Here is a 19,646-nt window from a genome sequence, read left to right as displayed (position 1 = left end):
CCATTATCCGAATTTTAAATGTCTGCAATTCGATTGTTCTTGCTATAGAACGAGTAAAATTAGGTTTGTTGATATGTTTCGTTAAGTTTATTAAAAACTGTAAGTGGAAAAATTTGATTACATGTTTTGTTATTAATTTATCCTTTTATTGTACTACAGCAATTAAAAAAAAAGTGGCATCAAGTTTGCAGATTGAGTTGAATTGAGTTGCGCGCTGCATTTTACTCGAATAAAAATTATTTCTTTGGAAAATTATTTCTTTCTGTAAAAACAGACAGAAAGATGTTTAGTTTAAGGGAACTTTAGTAATTAAAAATTTATTTCACTGTTGTATTTTATTTGAAGTGGAATAGGTTTTTGCTTAGCCAAACAGAAAAAAATCTCGCGTTATAGTCTATTCAAAAAAAGTATATTTTGATTTTTTTTTTCCCCTCCAGAAATCAAAGCATACTTTTTTCGATTAGAAGAAGAATTTAGATGATTAGACAGACGATTCATCTCAACGAAAAGCAAATCAAATATATTACCTACCTGGCACTGGAGACTCCTTAATCATCACCATCAAATCAAACGATTCTGCATTGCGGTACTTAATCTCTGCCTTTAGAAATATCTTTAATTAATTTAAGTCATGTTCCGAAACATTAAATTACATATTAAAGTTATATCAATTAAAAACATAAAATAAACATTTAAATGATTAAAAAGTGAATTTATTACCTTTAAATCAGTTATTTGTTAAACAATTACATACGAGTTACGTTGGAAAGACACAAACGGTTTGCTTTGTCAGTTGATAGCATAATGATAACTGGATATTTGTGACGTTGCTCGCAAAATAAAGATCTGCATTTGGAGAATGTTATCTTCGAATGCAAGATCCTTGGAATGGTAATATTTATCAAGTGATGTAGATGATAAATGCATGGTAGTGCGCAAAGTAAGTAATATAATGAAGATGTAACAGGCCAAAAATTTTAGAAAAAATCTATTAAAGACGCTTGCAATGACAAAATTGACATGTGCTGAACTAAAAATACTGTAAGCTAAATAATTAACATTTCGATTCTTGCTTTGCAGTAAATAGGCTTATGGGAAGAAATAAACTTAGTTATTTGGATTTTCTTTTTAATATACCAATGAATTGCGGATCTGGATATTTAGAATTTAATCTGGGTGTTATAATATTTGCATTACTATAAAGGTTACATTTTATGTAAAAAATTCCAAAGCTAATCTATGAAAGAACAGTTCTTTTGTATTTTTAATATGTTACAAAATAAGAGCAAATGCTGAATGTACTATAGCTATTGTTGTTGCAGCTGTGTTACGGCGCTGTTCGCTATACTGCGAATCGAATATTACAGTTGGACTTTTTGATAATATTAATAATTTAAAATTCTAATTTTTGCAAGATATTCTTAAAGAGTTTAGATAAAAGGATTTATAATTAAATTAACGCTAATTGTGCAATGTTATTTTATTATATCGAAGATAAATGGAAAATCTTATTTATCTTTGATTGGCAACAGTGCCTATTTATGTCTTTATTTTATCGGAATTGAAAATTAAAATACCTCGAAGAAGATTCTAAGAAGCGTTAAAAAATATATAGACGATTAACAGGTATATGCTACTGCAGAATTTTATCAATACAATTAAATATTTGCTACGGAAAGCTTATAGGGAAAGTAAAATTAGAAATACTATAATCGCTATAGGCTATACAATATGAGAAACATATTTTGTTAGTTTTACTAACGGTTTAAAAGTTTTGTTGCAGAATGATGCTAAGGAGAGTTTATTGCTTAAATGCTAAACTCTTGTCCGTTGAGAAATATAATTTTATTACGTCGAAGACAATGCCAAAATCCATCTCCTGTAGCTGACTTGGCAACAACTTCCTATTTCCCAAAACGTGAAATTTTACGTTCACTGGCCCAAAACAGTAATACTTGATTTCTTGTGTTAAAAACAGAAAATGCGCATGTGTTTGTTATTATCTTTTTGCTTCTAATTCCTGTTTTTACTGCATAAAACAACAAAGGGTAATCAATCAACTTCTAAGCCTTTTTTTTTTCGTTTTATTGGGAATTCTCCTTTTCCTTTAATTCTACTGGTGGCCATTAAAATGTTCAAACGAGGAAGAAAAACAAACAGCAGAATTTTATTTATTAAACTTACACAGTATAATGGAAGAAAGACGTGATTAAACTTGCAGGTGGTTTACATACGGTGCTAAATTCAATAAAATGAGCTGCCATCTCTAGCAAAAACAACGGCTGTAATTCGGTTGGGCATCTAATCGAACTGAGCGTAAATGACAAATACACTCATGTCCATAAATTAAGGATAATGCAAAATCAGGCAAAGCAAGAGTTAGAAGCAGTAAAGCTTATTTATTAGACAAAAGGTAAAGAGCAAAAAAAAGATGCTATATGTTTGATATTATTAAAAAAATTAGCGATTTTTTTCTCCCTGGAGCAAATTAAAAAAAAAAAAAACCTATTTACATCAAACCAACATTACATGGTTGGTATGATTGTTGGTATTCTGCCCTAAGCGTCTGGCATTGAATGCCTCCCAGACGATACAATACAGTCCGTTCAACGCGTAGGCATGCTAAGTATTAAATTATCGATCTGATCTTGGGGGATATTACACCACTCAAAAAGCAATGCTCTCCGAAGTTCCGTTAGACATGTAGGAGGAGGTTGACGGGCTGCAACTCGTCGGCCAAGCATATCCCACACGTGCTCTACTGGATTCAAGTCCGGTGAGAATGCTGGTCAGTCCATACGGGTGATATCCTCCGATTGAAGGCATTCGCTTACGAGGTTTGCACGGTGAGGACGGGCGTTGTCATCCATAAACACAAATTGTGCGCCCATGGTGCCCCGAAACAAACGTACATGTTGTTCCAGAATGACGTCCCGATAGATTTGGCTTGTCATGGTTCCAATTTGAACATGCTGGTCAGTTCTGGAACCCAGAATAATTCCACCCCAAACGAGCATTCCTGCACCACCGTAACGGTGCCGTTCAATGATGTTTTCTTGATGCTAACGGGTACCTGGAGCTCTCCATATGAAAGTCCGGCGAGAATCAGACTGCAAGCTAAACCTGGACTCGTCGTAAAACATCAAACAAGCCCACTGCGGTGTCCACAATGCATGCTGTCTACTCCAGGCTAACCGCAGGCGACAGTGAGTTGCAGTAAGTGGAACGCATCTGACAGGTCTACGAGCATATAGACCAATCTGCCCTAAGCGTCTGTACACGGTCTGCCTTGAAATTGTCGTACCAATGCTAAAGAGAGCTGACGAAACAGGTCTGTGTCAGTGCTCCGCCTGTTTCTTTTGGCAGTAACTGCCAAATATCGGTCCTCATTCGGCGTTGCAACTCTGGGGCGACCTGTGCTGTAACGTCTACTCACATTACCATCATCTTGAAATCGTTGCCAAAGCCTGGAGATGACACTCTGGGCAATTCCAAGTTCGTCTGATACTTCCAGTTGGGTACGCCCACATTCCAGACAGCCGATAATTCTACCACGTAAAAAATCATCCAAATGCGTCCTTTGTGTCATAACTATTCGGTTATTGCACTGAAATACTTATAAAGCGCCTGCGAACAATTTTACTTCTTTGCCTGTATTCCTTATATATCACTGTCTTACACTCTCGTCTTTGTGACGTACCATCGGTGTCTTCTGGTTACTTCCTGAAATTTGCATATGATTCTTAAAGATGTGTGTAGTGATTTCACAAATGATATATTTATTTTAGAGTTCGATTTCCGCGTGACTCCGAATTATCCTTAATTTATGGACATGAGTGTAGTTAAGAGTACTTAGTTTTGTGCGGCTTCATCTCTGCACAAAAGTTCATCATCAATCGCAGTGGCTGGCGAGTGGTGACGTGCCAGTCTCATGGCAACCTAGGACCAGGGTACTCAATGGCTGAGAGATCTACAAAACGTGGTAGCCAGGACAACAGTCGAACACCCTCTGTATTGAAGAAAGCCAGGACAGCAGGGTAACATGTAGTTGTGCATTAACTTGCTGAAAGAAGGCATCACGCAGGCTTCGAAGGTAGGTCGCAGCCATGGGACTTAACAAGTCAAGAATGTAACAGCGATAGTCCACATTACTGGCTATGCGAATAAAAGGTAACCGTGATTTGTAGCTAATGGTACCCGATACCAGCACACCGGGGTGTTAGGCCCGTATGACGTTGGCGAATACAAGCTAGCAATATCCGTTCTCCTCGATGCCGCTCACAGATACATCCATCATGATGCATACGCAGACGCAGAACCGAGATTCGTCTGAAAAGACGACGTGTTGCCATTCCTGTGTCCAGTGTAGTCATTCATTACACCATTGTCAGCGCGACTAATAACGATCCTGATAGGTCAAGATCCTGCTGCGATCAAACTCCGACACGTACTAGTAGTACATTGTCTTTATTACAAGAGGCATAACACGACTTTTACGTTAAAAACCAACGTCCGATACGATTTCTAAAATGAGAAACCTATCTATCTATTCAGGTATTGCCGCGAATATTTCGCATAGAGCAACATATTCGACTCAGTAATGTAATGCTACTGGCGCACTTCATGTAAGTAGTTCTGCAAATGAGTTATGAAAGGAAAATCAGAACGTAAATGGCATTACTCGTACCTGCTTTATACTGGGCTGAAATGCTAATCATCTGCACATCCCAATATCTAATAGTACCTTTCATGCAAATTTGACGTTCGTTGCATGCCGCCTATGGTCAGCACTGTATTTAGTACTTAATGGCTTTAGTTGTCTGATTTTTTTATCTTGTTCTTTAAATCATCTGATTGAGCATGACTGATTTGATTGCTCGCAACAAAAATGAAGGTATATTTAAAACAAGTGAAGAAAAAATAACTAGTGAAATGTAAAGGAAGTATGGGTGAGGTTAATAACATTGTAAGAATCCAAGCAACTGAAAGCTGATACCTCAAGCCATACTATTAGTTCTTCATAAATAAATAAATTCATCCAAATAATAGTTTCACTTTTCTATTCGTGATGAATTTCACTTCATTTAAACTTTGAAGAACAAATGCAGGTATCATCAAAGGATTCTTCTAGCTAGGTATCGTGGGTAGTGTTAGGAATACTGCCCTTGATACGAATGACATGATGAGCTTCCCTGCCTCTAAGGGTAAACGTGGGTTAAAAATTGTCCGCTATTATATTACCATTAGGAATGTATATTATTTGAATAATGTACTCTAATGGACTTCTATGCCGAAGAATCTAATGCCGAAGAAGCCGAAGTAAATCATCAGAAGTCACTCACAGTTCTGCGTGCCTTGGAGGTAAAATACTCAAAACTAATAGTTGATCTAGTGATCGTAATCAAATTAGTTCGCATCAAAATGATTTATGAAAGTAAATCTTTACGGTTCACAGAACTTGTAACCAAATATGACATCCACTGTGCATTTAGAATATTATTAATGTTTCGCCACCCTGACTTACTAAAAAGGGACATATTTGTGTGTTTTTACATTTCAAGCGTCTCATTTACGCAGACTGCAGTTTGCTTTGCAGATGTAAGAAAAATATTATTCTATATTCTCAGACAGTAATTAATTAAATATTATGTATATAAAACAATACAGTATAACTGCATTTGAGAGAAAATGCGTAGTTGGGTAGCTTTAATTTTAGACTAAGAAGGTTAGGTTGGAAAGAAGAGAAACACGCCAAAGTTAAGTATTAGAATATGGCAAAGCAACAATCTTGCGTTGGGCATAGATTTTCAAACAAAACTCTATTGATTTCTCAGGCGAACAGGTACAGACCCCTCTTCATCAAGAGCAAAGAAATTTTTAAATCTGTGCCAGACAGAAGTTTGTTGCGTTGCCTAAGTTAGGTTACGTAAGTCAGATGGCAAAGCAAGATTGTCTACCTAGGGTTTTTATGTGTTCGTCGAGGACGTCATAGTCTAAGAGGAATTGGCTTGTATTCATGTTGCAAATGGGAAAAAGGTTAGGTTATTTAATTACAGCAAAGCCTTGAGGGCTATCTGCCTAAGGGGAGGGATACCTTCGTGGAGGACTTTCTAAGGGAAACTGGCTCGTATACACGTTACACATAGAGAAAACCGCGAAAACACCCATGCAGCCTGCCCGTTCGCCGTTACATGGGAAAAAAGACACGAAAATCAAGCATACTTTTAGTTTCGAAACCTCCGAAGCACGACCCCGATGGCACTGGGCCAAATCATTTGAAACTTTTCGGTAAGTTGTACTTGTTTTAGTATTCGGTTTAGCGAAGTTATAATTTTTGATGGACTAATTTTTTTCAAGTTGATCTCTATTTTTATTTTTTGCTTTTTTTAGAGATTATATGAAATAAAGAGGACACAAAAGAAATTTAAACATTGAAACCATATCCATCTAACATACTTATTAAAAACAAAAGCTTGAATCGCGCATACGTATTTGTGCTCATGGTCGAGAATGTCATCTAAAAAAAGTTAATTCAAATTCTGTCCTTTTGTTTACAAAAACGCAAACAAGCACAAAAATATAAGAATAAAAATGTTCTAGAGTCTGATTAAATTTTCTTGAATATTTTCTCATTATAATCGTAGATTATTGCAACTCTCACTGCAAAATCTCTGATTTGGACTTAGAAAACCTGATTATTATTCCTCATAAAACGTGTAAGTAAGATTATATTCTTAAATTTAAAAAAATTGGAATGCATTTTAGCTTTATTACTTTTATAAATTTCAGAAATAGTGAAAATGCTAATTACAAAGAAACTTTTATACTTTATTTGACAAAATAAAGTATTTTAGAGGGTGTTTTTATTCGCGAGGAGGTTATTTCTTTGTGTACTAATAAATTTAGACTAATTTATCTTAATAATCATATAGAAGACAAAATACTGTAACAGTTAACAAGCTTTAAAAATATTCCTGTTTTCAAAACTTTCTTGAAAAAATCATATCAAGTGTATGAAACTTGCAATAACTGAGTTTGGTTTTCAGGGAGAGTTAGCGTACTCTTAACGGAAGATATATATCAAATGATATCACGGGGATAATGTAATTTCTCTTATACAAGAGTTAAAACTAAGGTATCTTTTCACCGTTTGGGGTGATATCCTGTTTTGAGAACGAAGTATAGGCTCTTTTGATCAGAAACAGAGTTACCACAACCATCTTATTTGCCAGATTTCTCCATTCTCCTGATTCCTCTGTTTCCTCTTTTCAACAACACCAGCGCCACAGTCGCTGCAACAGGTGCTGCTGCACCGAAGGAGTGAGAATTTTTAGGATTTCGAGAAGCTCTAAGCAGCAAAATTTAGAGACGTCAGAAATTTTAGAACTTAGGGAAGAATTTAGTGGCGGCAAAATTAGAATTTAAGTAGGCACCAGGCAGCAGAATTTAGAACCTGAAAAGATTGTACCGGACAGAAAAATATTTATTTTTGCTTACCAAAATGGTTGAGCAGAGGTCAACGTTTCCAAGAAATTCAAGCTGTCTAAGACAACAGAACAGCTATTCAATTCTAGACAGTGCCAAAGTGTCGTTCACACTAGGGTTTATATGAGCTAACGAGGAGATTTGGTACAGCCGACCCTTCAGTACGGTGTCGGAAAAAAAAAAAAAAAAAAAAAACTGTTTTCCTTTAGTTTCTATGTATCGACGGAGCCCACCAGCGGCCGAGCGGTTAAGTCGCTGAATACTGGTAGTTCGGCCCGAGGTTCGAATCCCGCGAAAAGGCTGGCTGCATGGGTGTTTTCGTGGTTTTCCCCATGTGTAACGTGTATACGAGCCAGTTTCCCTTAGAAAGTCCTCCACGAAGGCATCCCTCCCCTTAGGCAGATAGCCCTAGTGTGCTTTGCCGTAATTAAATACACCACCTATGTGTAGACTAGCTCCGTTGAAGTTGAAATTTTTCTGGGGTTATTGGGAGTTCGGGATACTTCCCGAGACACTGATGGCTTTTAAGTCCATCTTGTCGCATAATGTCTATAGTTTTAAAGTGGATGCAACATAAAGCATTACTGCAGCAGGATTCATGCAACAAAAAATCTGTAAATTCGTTAAAAGAAAAGGATTTAATGACACTAAAAAAGAAATGAATAAAAATAAAATTAAATAAATGAATTCGAATTATAAACTAATGGTAAACGTATTGAACTCATCTTCTTAACCCCGTCATCGTTAGCTTGTCGCAAATTCATAACTGGATCTTATTCTTTACTCCTTTTGGAATAATAGTGGAGAATTTTCATGTTCCGCTACCCTTGCGATTTCCTAATGACGCCGGCAACGTTATGCAAGTACCGATACTGTTACCTTTATGCTTCTTGATGGAGACCTCATTCTTCATGGTATAAACTGAACTTCATAAGAGTATCGGGTACTCCTTATTTATGTCTTGGCGAACAATGGCTTCCACCTTTCTCCAAGTCCTCGATTACTCACTTAATTCGTCTCATAAGTGTTCTGGCATCTTGATAAATGTTGCATTTTTCATTTTTCATGAAATAAACTGAATTTCATAAGGGTGCTGAGTACTCCTTGTATTTCTGCGAACAATGACCAGCTCGTAAAAAGTGCCGCAACCTTTCGGCAAGTTGGCCAGTTTTTTCCGGTCAGATTAGCCTCATCCGCCGCTGATGACAGCCTGGAAAAGCAGTCTAGCAATGATTCCAGGAATGTCAAGAGAACTAAAAGGAAGAACGCTTGTTCCGAGGGATATTTCTTCGAAAGTTGTAACATGATAATTTTTTACCTTCAAAATAAACTGTCTTCATTTCAACCTAGAACCGTAATCTTTTTCAAACGTTTTCAGCATAGAAGTATTTAATTAGTCTGTGAGGAATAATTCTTAGTAGGAATTATAAATAAAATTAAAAAAGTTACGTTGACCCCTTACTCGAAAAATTACATTGGCGTCTTAAAAAATTAAGCGACGCCGACAATTGCTGCGTATTTTCTTATCAAAATGAAAAGAATAATACTGGAAGAATACTATTTCAGGGGTTAATTTTATAAGCAGTAAAATATATAAAAACTTTGTAAATTTTTAAAAAATGGTGGTTAGCATGAATGTTTCCTTTCATTGACGACTGGTAGTAATATTGGTAGTAAAAATAAGAGTAAAAGGAAAGAAATGTGACTCATAATGTTCCTTGTATGAATCAAAGGAAAATTCAGATGTAAAATTCTTTTAAAACGTCCTGCAGTCGTGATATCAAGGACAAAATCGTGTTTTTCTATTTCCTTCGCCCATTTTATGTTAAGTTTCTTTTATTGCATTTTAGAGAATTTCAGTAGCATGAATATGTTCAGTATTTCCTTATTTTACTGCAGAAGACATTTATTATTCATGAAGAACTTCCGACTAAACTAGTTGTTTGATTATTTTTATTTAAATTTCGCCATTTTTGAAACGATATCAATATCGTATATACACCTGGAGGCTAAACGGCTATAATTCATACCAAAGGTTTTAATACCGCAAGAGTTCATACATTAAATGGTAAAAGCACATATCCTGCTAAAAATATTGAGATATTAAATATACAAACGAGACAGACTGTACTGTTCAATGATCATGATGTTCCCTGCATATAATTTGAAAAATTCGTTACTGAAGCAGACATTTTATATTAATTCTTCAGAATCTTAGATTGTCTTGAAATATGTGTTCAGAGAAGTTCATAAATTCTTAGTTTATTTGAAGAAGAATTCAAATTTTTTTTAATATAATGGTATAAACATTAAGTAATTGTCTTAGTCAGAAGACAGTCTATATCATCTTTACTCACTTCAGTTCCCTTCATTTCGAACTTTCCAATAGGTGATAAAATATGTACTATTTTTACATTCGCAAAGAATTTTTTCTTAAATTTTTTTTTTAAAGTTCGAAAATGAAAACGCATGTTTAGGCCAATTTAAGTTAGTTAAATGCCAAGCATCTAAATCCCATAATATTTACGACTCAACAAAAATAGTATATTAATCGAGAATTTTCCATATAATACAGCCGGTCATATGTAAGACCTATAATTTGGTAGGCCTAATACGTTTAAATTTGTTATTATAACAAAATGGACCTCATTAATACGCTTTTGCTTTAAAAGATTTATTTTTAGTAATCAATATATATATAATGAAAACAAGAAAAAGACGTAGCATTGTTGATGAATAATACCTAGATAGGACAGATCGTAGATCTATATAGGAATAGGAAGAAATCTGATTGCGTAGTATGCTAATATGTTGAGTTCATAATATCTAAGAAACTTGGCAGTCTAGGCAGTTTTAATTCTATTTTTATTTTCCAGTTGACGTTTGTAGCCACAATCACTTGGCAGTATACTCGTGCCTATTCAAGAGCATTTACATTTTTGATATTGTTGCGCTAGGAAGCGAGCACAGCGAAATTATGTCTAAGCAGCGCTCAGAGTGAAGCTGAGGTGCGTAGTTATCCAATATGAAAACTCGCCGAGAGGAAAGTTTGATTTAATTTAGAAAAGTTTCAGTTCCCAAGAGTTACGTCATTAGTTTTGCGCAGTTCATGCAAGATGAAATGATCTAGAAATGACGCAAGCCAGAGAGGTTATTACGATTTTTCGAACAGAGAGGGAGAATTAAAGGGTTACCGTTAGTTTAAATTATAATTTTGATTTACATATTTTTTATCTTACATATATATTAATTTTTGTAAGCGCAGTTTCAAAAAATCACGAAGTAAAAAATGAAATCTTGTACTATTCTATAAATAACCACAAATTTCCAATCTGGAAATTCTCTGCTAAAGTATTTTCAACTTCAATGCTAGTTCACCGATAGATTTTTCTCACATAACGGCTGAAATTCACTTTAAATATGCTGCACTTTTTTTCCATAACTAAAATCTTTGACGTTTCCTTTTTTGATAGTTTGTTTACTTTTAAAAAACATTTTTCTGACGCAAAATGACTTTAATCCGAAGTAATCCATTAAAGAGCATAGATTCCATTTCCTGAACATAGATTTCGCATCTTTTACTTTTTGCAAATAATATTATTATCATCAAAGCCGGAGCGGATTCAACCGGTGCGTTACTAGGAAGCAGAATTTAGAAGCTACAAATTTTTTACAGAAGTATCGAACAAAATTTTTTAGAATTTATAGTAATACTGGGAAGCAAAATTTAGGGGCTGTAAAATTTTTAGAACTCAGGAAGGCAGAGGGCAACAGAATTTAGGATCTGCAGAGATTGCGTCGGATGGCAAAATGCCTAGACGCGGTCGTGGCTGTACTTGTGGAGCAGCTATATTACGTCCTTTACATATGAGCAGTCAATCTTGATATACTGATCTTGATCAGTGTTTGTTCATTGCAATATACGCAATATTTTTTTTTCGTTTGAAATTTTAAAAAAATGCACAACCCTTGATTTTAATTTTTGAGAAAGTTATTAGAAAAAATAAGCTAAATTACAATATCACCGAAGGATTTTGCAGAAAATTCACCACCTATTTAAAACCAGCACGAAAAATGACTCAACACAAAGAAAATATAAAAATATACATGAATGATAACATTCTGAAAGCGAATGAAAAATCTTCGTGTGTAACGGTCTTTTATTACAAGATTAATTTGCATAATTCTGCTGAATCTCTCGCATGTCAGCGCCCTCTACCGGTGACATTTTTAAGTAATTCCCCCCCTGCTGAAGACATCCGACTTTCTTGTGACCCTTTCTTGCTAACCGCACTTCTTTACCATAATTTCTTCCTTTTTTTGTGAATTTTTAAAATTTTAACAAACTTTTGGCTCAGTCTGTATTTGCTATTATGACTACGACCGCGCATGTGTCTCTGGTTCGGTAATAAAGTGGTAACACCGAGTGGTATTACTTCGGCATACTTACCGCTCAGAAATACGTCCAACTTGGTATCCGTTATCTCTGGGTGGGAAAACTGTTTGATATACCACATTTGTTTAGAATATGACTCAGCTTGATAAGCCCCGACTGCGCGCACTCTACACTTATTTTACCTACGACTGTCCATAAGCGTCAGTACGCCTGTTGCTTCTATTCAGTACACAGCCCGCTCTATAACTCTGAATTTCAAGTGATTTTTGCATTTGTTTCGCGTAAATTTTATGTAAAATCTTTAACAATGAGTTTTAGGAAAGTTAATGAGAAGAGTCAAGCAACGAAGAAAATTTTTCGGATCCCCATGAAGGTGAAAGAACAGATTGTTGAAAAGTACGAAGATGACTTGCGTTTCCAGAACTTGGCTATTGCATATCCCATGCCGAGTACGATCAAATTTGAAAACCCGCACTGCGTCAGATGCAAGAATTGCAACAGTGAAACACTCTGGACCCGGAATGTTAAATATGGACCACGATATTTCTCGCTTAACAACATGGCTGTGTCCAGAATATTAGCCATGCTATTTTCTTCTCCTTTTTGTAGCTGGTAAGATGAATTATGATTACTGATATCTCTATAGAAACTACATCTGCTATTTTCATCAGACTGTTTTTAACTAAAGTTTTGGTTTTCCCCATTAAATACTCTTACACAAGAAATTTCTAATGTAAGAAGTGTAAAACCGAAAGTAATATATCGAACACTGGACAACAAAAGATACGAAAACTCATGTCAACTTTAAGCATCACAGAGATCTCGGAGCCCGTGGCATGAAAGATGAATGTTTTGCACAGAGCTAAAACTGAATGTACTCAAGAAAAAGAGATACAATTTTAAAGCGTATGTAATGCAAAGAATTTAAAGGTTTACTAATTAAGAATTCAAAATTCTCTTTGTCCCGATAATCATATTTATACGGTAATTCGCTATATTTGCCTCGTAAACGAACTCCACCGCTGTCTGCTAGTGGAGATTGTATCGGACAACGTGGCAGTGTACGAATCATTTAATAGAAAAAATAGTGTTGATTTAAAAAGTAATTAAATTATGGAAGGTTTAGGTTAGGTTTATTCTTCAGATCTCTTCAAAGAATAGATCATTAAATATCATGTGTTATGGTATTCTATTTGATTCATAATTAAAATCGCACTCGTCGGCTTTCCTCTACGCAGTCCTGACCAAATAACTCTCGCACAGCGGCAAAAGCAGTAATTACTTTTCGAGACATGTCTTGAGAAATCTTACCGTTGGCATGTGACTTTAACGCCCCTGCCCACCCTCCGGTTTCGTCATGTACCTTTTCCAGCATCTCTCATCCGGCTTCTCCTCCCTCCATCTCAATTGCAAGCTGTCAGGAAAGTCGGGAAAGGTGAAGCGCAATTTCTCTGATGTTTAATTGCTGCGTAACCATCATTTTTCTCGCCCTTTCTTTGAGCTTCGAGCACAAAAACAAAAGAGTTATTTTTCTTAACATTTTCTTTTCCTGCAATTTTTTAGGAAGAACAATGCGATAAAAGATGCGCAAGTTAATTGAATGCGTTGGATATTCCATACGCGGCAATTCTGTAATTTTTAATTCTGTTGTCAGTAAAAGCACAGTCATGGGAAAAAAAAAAAAAGAAAAGAAATCTGTCTGTTGGGAAATTTTTATAGTTCCAGCTTTAGGCAGGTTTTGGGGGGTCTAGTAAGATAAATTGATTTTTAAGTTAATTTTCTAGACTTTGCTTAGTTCTTGCTGTTATTTGTTGGCACTGTCCACGCGGAGAGACCGCCTGAATAATCATCGATGAACATCTGCGCTTGTGGTTAGCATAGACATTGAGCACCAATGGTGGCAATAAGATATTGCTGAGCCTTTTTTTTTTTTTTTTTTTTTTAAATCAAGAAGATTTGGGAGAATGGATTTAGAAGATTTGTATTATTATCTTTCCTTACCAGTAATTTTCAAAAACTGTCCCAACTGACATTCTAGTCACAAACGTCCATGCGTTAGTTGCTTTTCAATCATGAATCTATAGGTGACGAAGCTATTTTTCCTCTCATATCTATCACTTGCCTTCTGTGTTATGCTAAGTATGTATTTAATGTTTCTATATCCATCGATGCCAAGTGTCTAGAAAAACGCATACGAATCGTTTTACCTGGATTATCCATATTCGACGATACTATCTTGGTTCGATTACGTAACAACATCATACAATAAGGCGACGTTGTATTTTTTTAAACTGTTTTATATGGGAAAAATAGCTTGCTACGAAAAATAGCCTCTCATTATATGAACTAGACCACAAGAAAGTAAATTAAATATGCTACGTTCGTACATAAAGCTATTTTTCGTACTTAATAATAGAAATACAGAGGCTGTTCACACATTTTTTAGACGATGTATATTGTATTCGCAAAACTAAATTACATAAAATTCTTGTGTTTTAAATGTTCTATTTGACATAAGTTATTCTGAACTATCTTTCGACACCTGAATTTCCAGAATAATAATGCCTTTTGAAGTGGCAGAAGAGGTATTTTATCCCATTCCTCCCGAAAAGCGCAAAACTCCATAGGTGACACATCGGGGGATTTAGTAGGGATATCAGTGAAGGGCATGGCCTTGATACCTGTTTTTTGGTTCCATTTCTTTTAGGAAATTTACAGTGGATTTTGATGTGTGACTGCTAGCTTTGTCCTGATGGAGTCTCACAGATTGACGGCACTGTGGGTAAAGCGATGGTATTTCATTTAGAAAAATTGGCGATAAAATATGTTCCTGATAATATTTGGAGTTAATCTTGACATTTTTTTGCACTCTCTTTATTTTTAACTTGCCATTATAAGAAAAACCACCAACAATCATGAATCCCTTAGAAAAACTTTCGATTCTTTGAACCATGCACTTAAATTTTTTTCTCCCCTTTTATGATAATAAATGGCTCTTTTTTTGTTACAGTCATTTAAATACCCCCATGCTTCATCTAGTGTGACAATTGTTTTCCATTTTTCTTTGGATAAGAGTTTCTCATATAGAATTCTGCAGCGTGTCCTGCGTTGAGCGATATGCTTTGGAAGAAGACGATGCACATTGCGTTTTTTCTCTTTTTTAAGATTTAAATCAACGTTTATTTTATCATTTTGTTTACAAAGGACACCGAGCATTTTAATGATTTTGCAACTGTCCTTTGACTAGGGAGATTTTCTTTTAACATTAAACAACGTACCTTTGCAATAGTCGAAGATGTCCGTTTTTTCCTTGGATACTTGTTTGGAATTTTTGTCCCACTTGAGGCTCCAATTTGACGTTTTTTCCCTTCTTGTTGATGATATTACCTATCGACGCTTTATATATCACAAAACCATGACTTTCGCATCGTTTTTGGATAACGGAGTGTGCATATTTCTCTTCGGAAAGAGCGTAAATTTAGTCTTCGAACCACTGCTTTGTTAAATTCGCCATTTTGGATAAAAACAAAACTCTCAAGCCACAGACGATAATTTTGACTTTTAAAAACATAGTACAATGCAATTACTTCTTTTGCAGCAAAAGATTTTTTATTACCGCTTACCAAAATCGTCTAAAAAATGTGCGAACAGCCTCTGTATAATACTTATTTTTCTTCTTATTAGAAGTTAAGGAATAAGAGATGTTAGAATATATTTTCTGAACGTTAGGCTGCGCATGTGGGTCAAGTATGGTTTTCAGAAAGACGGCGGGGGGCTTTAAGTGGGAAGATATTAAAAAATTGTGCTTTCCATTACCCTGATAATCTGTCTAAGCTATGGAGTTGCAAGTAACTGTAAAAAGTAATTAAAATTAAATACTTTTATAAGAAACCACGCAAGAAATGTTTGACAACTTAATCGATTTCTCTGTACGGCTCTGAGATTAGACAAGAGAAAGAATAAGTTAACATTTCTGAAGAGCAAGAAATAAATATTCGAATATAAAAATAATAATATAATGTAATTACATATATTCTGTAAACTAACCTGTCTTTGGCAAATAAGTATGAGAATGCTGTTATCAATCGTCGACGCATGAGATCGCATAAGCATTTAAAAAAAAAAAAAAAAAAAAAAAAAACTAGGCAAACGACGATGCATAAGATCTTTTATTATAAAAGTGTGTTGCTTAATGAGTTTTTTTTTTAAAGTTTGATTCAGACGAGAATATGCTTTCTTACCCTTCGATATTTTTGTCTATACCCTTATACACTTATATCACAGAAACAAGCGCAGAAGCTTTTGTTAATTGCAGTTGTTTTTGACTTGAATTTTATATTTATTCGGCGTTAAATGTTTTGTTTTATAAGCTGGAAAGAAAAATGAAGCATTCTTATAATTTTTATATTATTTATTTGCTTTTTAAATTTTAAATAGTAACTGCTCTTCGAACTTTCTTCTTCTTTCTGTAACTTTCAAATTGGAGATTATTTATTTTCTATGTTCTGAAAAAGCTAGTACTCATGTTCATCAGTTTTCATTTGTCTAATTTTTAATTTGTTTAAAAAAATATTGAAAACAAAATTGTAAACAGGTATCAGTATTAAAAAAGAAATATTCTTGCGCAATATTTCTTTAAAAGAAAAGTAAACATAATCTCAGCTCTCATAGCTGCCTTTCAAGACTCAGCAAACACATCTATAGATCATTCAGTTACACAAGATCTTCCTTTACAAAAAGTAAATATACAAATAAATAGATAAGTAAAATAAAATAAAATAATTGTAGGTAGAGGGAACAAAGAGAATCTTTCTAATGTACTTTTCAGGACAGAGGACGTTTGTTGTAGAACTACAGGAAAGAAAAAATGAGCTATAATTTAGAAAAACTGCTTGTGAAACGAAATTCACTGAAGGTCCTAATCAAACATAGTATTTCAAACTGTTGCAACAAGCAAATAATTCAAAAAGTAATATTTGTTCTTAAAATGTTGAAAAGCCGCAGTCACCGGTGCTTGAAATCGTCCGCTTAATAAATATAGTTGCCATCACGAAGAGGAAGAATTTTTCGTTCACGAGTTCAAGCTCGGTATTTTTTCCCCTTTTTACGGTTCTTTTGAAGAGAGATATTTACCCTTATTAGGAACTATCCGCACGCGACTGCAATACTTTCTAATGATACACGCGGAAGCAGTTCATTAGTATCAAGAGCATAATGAATAACTTCACGTCTGCTAAATTTGAAATGGTAATTTCGAAGGTTCGGGATGTTGCTTTTAAACCTGAGCATGCGCCCTCTGACGGTAAAATACTACAAAGCTCTACACTTTTTTCGGGTTTTAATATGCCTCATAAAAGTTTGAAACAGGACTTACATTGTACTTTCTAGAGAATTATTAATTAAACAGATTTAATTAACACGTAAAATTTTATATATGTCAGTACTACTACATAAATATGCAAATAATTCTGGTTTATATATGAGCAAATAATTTTCATACATACTTAAATAATTCTTAATTGGCAATGCATTAAAGACGAGACGGCATAAATTCGTTTTAGAATAAAGCAAGTACATACTATCTGTCTATAGGAAAGTAATGCTTTCGTGGAACAACTTTTAAGTAAATCTGGCTATAGTTTCCGTTACGTAAACAGCCCACCAGCGGCCAAGCGGTAAAGAAACTATACTTTATATCTAACAAAGAAAAAACTATAAAGTATTTACATTTTGTTTCGAAAATAATCGGTTTAGACTGTGGTGAAATAAATACTTAAAAATAAATACGTCGAAAATAATAGGTTTAGACTGGTTTAGACTGTGGTGAAGTAAATACTTAAACCTCTGCATGAATATTTGACTACACACCGAATTATTAAATCCAGTTCTTTTTAATCCTGAAATTCTTACCTAACCAACTTCAGTTCAAAATAGAAACTTTCATTCTAGCGTATTAAAAATTACATCTTTGTCCGAATTAAAATTGTTTCACTTGAAAGCATCTAGATATGTTTCACCAAAGATAAATTTAAATTTTCCTTCGAATATTTAGGTGTACATAAAGTGGTGGCATGCATATAAATATTTAGGTAATTTTTTAAAATAACATTTGCTTATCATGATTCTGAACTGTTTTAAGAAAGCTTATTGCCTGAAAATTACAATAAATTGAAACAGAAAGACCTTAAAATTAAAATAAAGGGTCTGAGTGGATGAATGCATTTAGTTATAACTGCAAAATCGCGGAAAATTATTTATCATTTTTCATAATTTTATTAGCCAAAAAGAGTGTTAGCCCAGAAAGGCTATTAGTCTCGAAACATCTTTTTGCATCGGTTCTCTATAAACGATGAATCACTTTTTAATTGTTGCCACCAAATATTATTGCCCTGTATTATAATTAAAGAAATTAAATAATGAAGATTCTTCATGAATGTATGTATGTTTCTCGCACTGTGAAAAAACGGTGTTACCTAGAGAAGTTAAATTTTGAATAACGTAACCTCCTCCCGAACATGAGCACCTGGAAGACCTAATTTTAATTTTCGAATTTGTTTTATTATCTATTTGAAATCTTGTAAAACTTAACGAATTTTCGATTTAACAAACTCAACGATTTCGAAGCGAGCAATGGACAGGAACAAAACATTTTTATCTTGAGTACGTTAATACATTTGAAAACGGAAATTCTAAAGATATGCTGTTTTTAAATATTTTTGTGAGGTTACTGTTTAATTGAATTTTATGTGGTTTGAGTGCCAAGAACATGAAATTTAATAAATATGGGTTACACACAAAACGTTAAAAAAACATCCCTTTGGGCGTAATATAAAATATTAAAGCTTTCAGATTTTTTTCTTCTTTCCTTTCATGCTTTCCTATTTTTTTTCCTCTTTTGTTCGTGTTGACGATTAATTTCCATCTTGCTGAACGCCTATTGTATCCACTGGCCCTAAATGATTCGTTTAAAAACTTCAGGGTTAACATTTATTGCAAACTGTTCTAGTTCAAACAATTTACAGTACTAATTTTAAGGTATTGTTTGATTTTTCGTAGAATATATGTACGATTCTTTGATATTAGCATAAAATGTGTGCCAGTCTTTAGTGCATTTTCAATAGTTTCATGCAATTTACATCGATTTATTACATCAAAGGCAGTTACATCAAGGTTTTCTTTTAAATTTCGAATACTTCTTTAAAAAAGATGAATTATTAAATTTCTCACAGTATTGGTCGTTAATTTGCATTGCCTTGCCATATTCACTTCAGATATGATATTATTGATATATTTTACTAAACAAGTAAATCTTTTGAAACGCAGATGATCATTCCTGTGATGTCATTTGATTTAAAAGAAAAAAATTATAAGAAAAAACATTGTTTTCTGTAACATCTCAACAAGAATTTGGAGTGTCCGTATTATTACGTGAGTTATTAATTAGTACTTTAAAAATATTTATTAATGATTAAAATTATTTTGATAATATTTATTTTAAAACAAGCAAGGCTTAAAATACAGAAAATTATGTATTAGGAAAAGAGTTTTTAATATAAGTTCTATGCAAATATATTTCAAAAATACTAGCGTCCGAAAAGAAATGTAAGCCACTCTAAATATTTTTCTAAACTCACCTCCTAATATCCTTAACTGAAGATTTACTAAAATAAATATATGAAATACAACAGACTAAATAGGACTTCTATAAAGAATAATTTATAACAATAAATTTCAGATTCTGTCTGAATAATATACAACTTCATGA

The 19,646-nt window shown here is 34.0% G+C and overlaps 1 protein-coding gene across 3 annotated transcripts in view; it reads left to right on the top strand.

Moving 5' to 3' along the window:
- Positions 1-19,646, top strand: part of LOC118204098 (uncharacterized) — a 225,039-nt gene that overhangs the window by 6,245 nt on the left and 199,148 nt on the right. The gene's annotated exons all lie outside the window — the stretch shown is intronic.

The sequence above is a fragment of the Stegodyphus dumicola genome, chromosome 1 (genome assembly GCF_044657685.1).
Source record: "Stegodyphus dumicola isolate Sdum_Otavi_A_Nest chromosome 1, ASM4465768v1".
Taxonomy (NCBI): Eukaryota; Metazoa; Arthropoda; class Arachnida; order Araneae; family Eresidae; genus Stegodyphus; species Stegodyphus dumicola.
The sequence above is the reverse complement of the archived record's forward strand: the minus strand, read 5'-3'. Positions and strand labels throughout refer to the sequence as shown.